The following is a 4921-nucleotide window of genomic DNA, read 5'->3' on the forward strand; positions in this document are numbered from 1 at the left end:
GTATTCGAACATATAAAGAAGGAGGGAGTTCGAATTGTACCTTGAGGAGGAGTGTTAGTCCTTTAAATAGAAGGATGTGAGAAGAGGGGAAGAAATTTTCGAAATTAAAGTAAGAGATTTTGAAAATTTGGTAATTGGTTTTCAAAAACTAAGATTGAGAAAGAAATCAAGTGATTTTTGAAAAAGATTTTGAAATCAGAAATTAAAAGGATATGATTGAAAATTAATTTTGAAAAAGGGTGTGATTGAAAAGATATGATTAAGATATGATTGAAAATCAAATTAAAAAGAGAAAGTTTTAAAACTAAAGTTGATTACTTGACTAACAAGAAATTAAAAGATATGATTCTAAAATTTAAAATTTGATCCTTTCTTAATAGGCAAGTAACAACTTGAAAATTTTTGAAGTAAATCTTGAATTGAAGCAAGGATTTTTGAAAATAGTAAAAATAAATATAAAATGGAAAGAAATTGATTTTGAAAGAGATATGATTGAAAAGATATAATTTGAAAAAGATTTGATTTTGAAAAATTATGAAAACTTGAAAAAAATGTGAATTAAAAACAAATTCTTCCCTCTAGTGTCATCCTATCGTTAAGCACCCAGAATAGTGCCCATTCTGGCGTTTAACGCCCAAATCTCTACCTTTTTGGGCATTAAACGCCCAGCCAGGTACCCTGGCTGGCGTTTAAACGCCAGTTTTCCTTCTTCACTGGGTGTTTTGAACGCCCAGCTTTTTCTGTTTGATTCCTCTGCTGAATGTTCTGAATCTTCAATTCTCTGTATTATTGACTTGAAAAGACATAGTTTTAAAAAATATTTTTGAATTTTTGAAGAATGGAATCAATAAAAATGCAACTAAGATCAAATAAACAATGCATGCAAGACACCAAACTTAAGAATTTTCATATAAGAGACACTAAGAAATTGAGAATGCATATGAAAAACAATAAAACACACTAAACAAGAGAATTTAAAGATCAGAGTAATGAAATCATCAAGAACAACTTGAAGATTAATGAAGAAGATATAGCATGTTTTCGAAAAATGCAAGAAGAATAAAGACATGCAATTGACACCAAACTTAAAAATTGATACTAGACTCAAACAAGAAACATAAAGTATTTTTGGTTTTATGATTTTAAAATTTTTTTGTATTTTTTTAGAAAATTATATAGAAAAGAAAATAAAGAGAATCAAAACTTTTAATAAGAATTCCAGGAATCATGCAATGTTAGTCTAAAGCTTCAGTCTAAAAAGGATTAGACATGTTTGGCCAAGCTTCAGCAGGACATTACATTCAATAGCTAAATTGATGAGAATCAATCAGCTTTTGTGATGGTGGGAACATCACCTTGAAACTCTAGAATTCATTCTTAAAAATTCTGAAAAGTACTTAATCTAAGCCACAAGATGAACCATCAGTTGTCCAAACTCGAACAATCCCCGGCAACGGCGCCAAAAACTTGGTGCACGAAATTGTGATCATCAACAATGGCGCCAAAGGACTTGGAGCTCTTAAACGTGAATCACACTTTGTCACAATTCCGCACAACTAACCAGCAAGTGCACTGGGTCGTCCAAGTAATAAACCTTACGTGAGTAAGGGTCGATCCCACAGAGATTGTCGGCTTGAAGCAAGCTATGGTCATCTTGTAAATCTCAGTCAAGCGGATTCAAATGGTTATGGAGTTTAAGGTGATAAAATAAACATAAAATAAAGATAGAGATACTTATGTAATTTATTGGTGGATTTCAGATAAGCGTATGAAGATGCTTTGTTCCCCTTGAACCTCTGCTTTCCTATTGCCTTCTTCCAATCATTCATACTCCTTTCCATGGCAAGCTTTACGTTGGGCATCACCGTTGTCAATGGCTACATCCCGTCCTCTCAGTGAAAATGGTCCTGATGCTCTGTCACAACATTGGCTAATCAGCTGTCGGTTCTCGATCATGTCGGAATAGGATCCATTGATCCTTTTGCGTCTGTCACACCCCCCACAATCGCGAGTTTGAAGCTCGCCACAGTCATCCCTTCCCAGATCCTACTCGGAATACCACAGACAAGGTTTAGAATTTCCGATCTCAGGAATGGCCGCCAATAATTCTAGCCTATACCACGAATGTTCCAATCTTAGATTAGAAACCCGAGAGATATGTATTCAAGTCATTGCTAGTAGAACAGAGCTGATTGCTAGGCACATGTTCATAGGTGAGAATGATGATGAGTGTGACGGATCATCACATTCATCAAGTTGAAGAACGAATGATTATCTTGGACAAGAAATAGACTTGAGTTGAATAGAAAAACAATAGTACTTGTATTAATCCATGAAGAATAGTAGAGCTCCACACTTTAATCTATGGTGTGTAGAAACTCCACCGTTGAAAATACATAAGAACAAGGTCTAGGCATGGCCAAATGGCCAGCCTCCAAATGTGTCTAAGATAGCATAAGACTTATCAAAGATGAAAATACAATAGCAAAAGGTCCTATTTATAGAAAACTAGTAGCCTAGGGTTACAGAAATCAGTAATTAATGCAGAAATCTTCTTCCGGGCCCACTTGGTGTGTGCTTGGGCTGAGCATTGAAGCATTTTCGTGTAGAGACTTTTCTTGGAGTTAAACGCCAGCTTTTGTGCCAGTTTGGGCATTTAACTCCAGCTTTTGTGCCAGTTTTGGAGTTAAACGCCAGAATTCTTGAGCTGAATTGGAACGCCTGTTTGGGCCATCAAATCTCAGGCAAAGTATGGACTATTATATATTTCTGGAAATCCCAGAATGTCTACTTTCCAACGCAATTGAGAGCGCGCCAATTGGGCTTCTGTAGCTCCAGAAAATCTACTTTGAGTGCAGGGAGGTCAGAATCCAACAGCATCTGCAGTCCTTTTTCAGCCTCTGAATCTTATAAATTAATCTTACAATCACACCATCAATGATAGAGATTCTAACCAATCAATTTGCAGTCAAGGCTTTTATTTATATTATTTAAAAATCCTCAATTTAAATTCCAATTTACTTAGCTCAACTTCTTGGAACATCTGATTAATAAAACAGCACACTTTTCTGCAACTCGTTGGGAGACGACCTGGGACTTAAAACTCCCAGTAAATTTAATTGAAATTCTCTGTGACACATTTTTAAATTGATAGGCAGATTTTTGGTGAGTAAAGAACTATACTTGCAACGTAACCAATTTAATAAATTTTTAATTCACCAACTTCTGCTTCCCATCAATTTTTGGCGCCGTTGCCGGGGAGTTGCAATAGAGTGCTAATTTTATTAATTAGAATTTATTTATTTGCATTTTATTTAATTTTGCTACTATGAGCTGCATGTTTCTTCCGTCAAATGACGCGTTCACTTCCTGATCCGCGCTTGCTAATATTCGATCCTAAAATTGAAAGGACTATTTCACGAATAAGGCGAGAATAGCGTAGGTTAGCTCGCTCTGAGGGCGGATCTGAAAGTGAATCTGAGGAAGAAACCAACCCCCGTTCTACTGATTCGGTTGTTTGACGTGCAGAAAACATGGCAGCTAGAAGAGTTACCATTCAGGAGGAAGGAGCTCCTTATTTTACAATGCAACCGTTTCAAGCGCATCATCTAGCGGTAGCTATGGATTTTGAAATAAAGACCGCACTGATAAATTTGATGCCCAAGTTTCATGGCCTACCTGCTCAAGAGCCTATCAAGCACTTGAGAGATTTCCAGGCAGCCTGTTCTACTGTCAGGCGTGATGGCACTGATGAAACTTCAATTCTGATGAAAGCTTTCCCATTCTCTCTTGAGGGAAAAGCAAGAGAGTGGTACTACACTCAACCTATAGCCAATGTATCCAACTGGGATACACTCAGAAAGGAGTTTTTGGAGAAATTCTTTCCATCTGAAGTTACTGATAAACTGAGGAAGGATATCTCTACAATTGTTCAGGATGACAATGAGACTCTCTTTGAATACTGGGAGCGCTTCAATAATCTTTTGGAAGCATGCCCCCACCACATGATTGACAAGATCGTGCTACTCAGCTATATCACACAAGGTATGAGGCCCCAAGATAAGACCACATTGGAAAGTGCCAACAATGGGTCTATGAAGAAGTACAAGACCACTGATGAAGCTTGGCAATTGATCCGTGATTTAGCTGAATCTACTCAGAACCACAGACAGAAGCAAGGCCGTTCAAAAGCTGTTGCAGAAGTATCTTCTGGCATAGAGACTGCTGCTCTAAATCGAAGCATCTGTGAGATGACCAACCTGCTGAAGCAAATGCAGTTGAGTCAACAAGCTCAGCAAACTCAACCACAGCAAAACCAACAACTAGTTCCACAAAGAATTTGCGGAATTTGTGCTGATTACAGCCATTACACTGATGAATGCCCGCAGCTCCAATAAGAAGACAACATGGTGGCATCCACTCACAACTTCTATGACTGCCCCAACCAAGGGTACAATCAAAGTGGAAATAATAACCATGGATGGCAGGACAATTCAAACCAGAATTGGAGAGACAACAATAATAGGGGAGGCAGAGATAACCAGGGAAATCAGAGGTGGAATAATAACAACAACAGGCAACAAAATTAACCTTACCGAGCACCTCACCTGAGGCAAAACCAAGGACCACCGAACAATCAGCAGCAAACCTCTCAATTTACTCATTCTTCTGTATCTTCTAATGAAGATTTATTACAAGCTTTTGAGAAAAGACAACTGGCCATGGAGAATACCATCGTGAATAGTATTAATGCCAGTCTGAATGATTTCACCTCTACTCTGCAAGCTTTTATGACACAACTTGGTTCAGCACAAAATTCCAGTAACCAACCTTCAAGCATCACTGGAATCCCCTCTCAACCATTATCCAATCCAAAGGGAGGCATTAATGCCATCACCCTGAGGTCCGGAACCACACTGCA

The 4921-nt window shown here is 37.8% G+C and overlaps 1 non-coding gene across 1 annotated transcript; it reads right to left on the reverse strand.

Annotated features, from left to right (window-relative positions):
• Positions 1-3902: 3902 nt before the first annotated feature.
• LOC112761258 (small nucleolar RNA R71) lies at positions 3903-4010 on the reverse strand. Its single transcript, XR_003181662.1, has one exon. It is a non-coding gene; the product is annotated as a small nucleolar RNA R71 (small nucleolar RNA).
• Between the last annotated feature and the right edge of the window lie 911 nt (positions 4011-4921).

This window comes from Arachis hypogaea, chromosome 16, assembly GCF_003086295.3.
Source record: "Arachis hypogaea cultivar Tifrunner chromosome 16, arahy.Tifrunner.gnm2.J5K5, whole genome shotgun sequence".
NCBI classification, from domain to species: domain Eukaryota; kingdom Viridiplantae; phylum Streptophyta; class Magnoliopsida; order Fabales; family Fabaceae; genus Arachis; species Arachis hypogaea.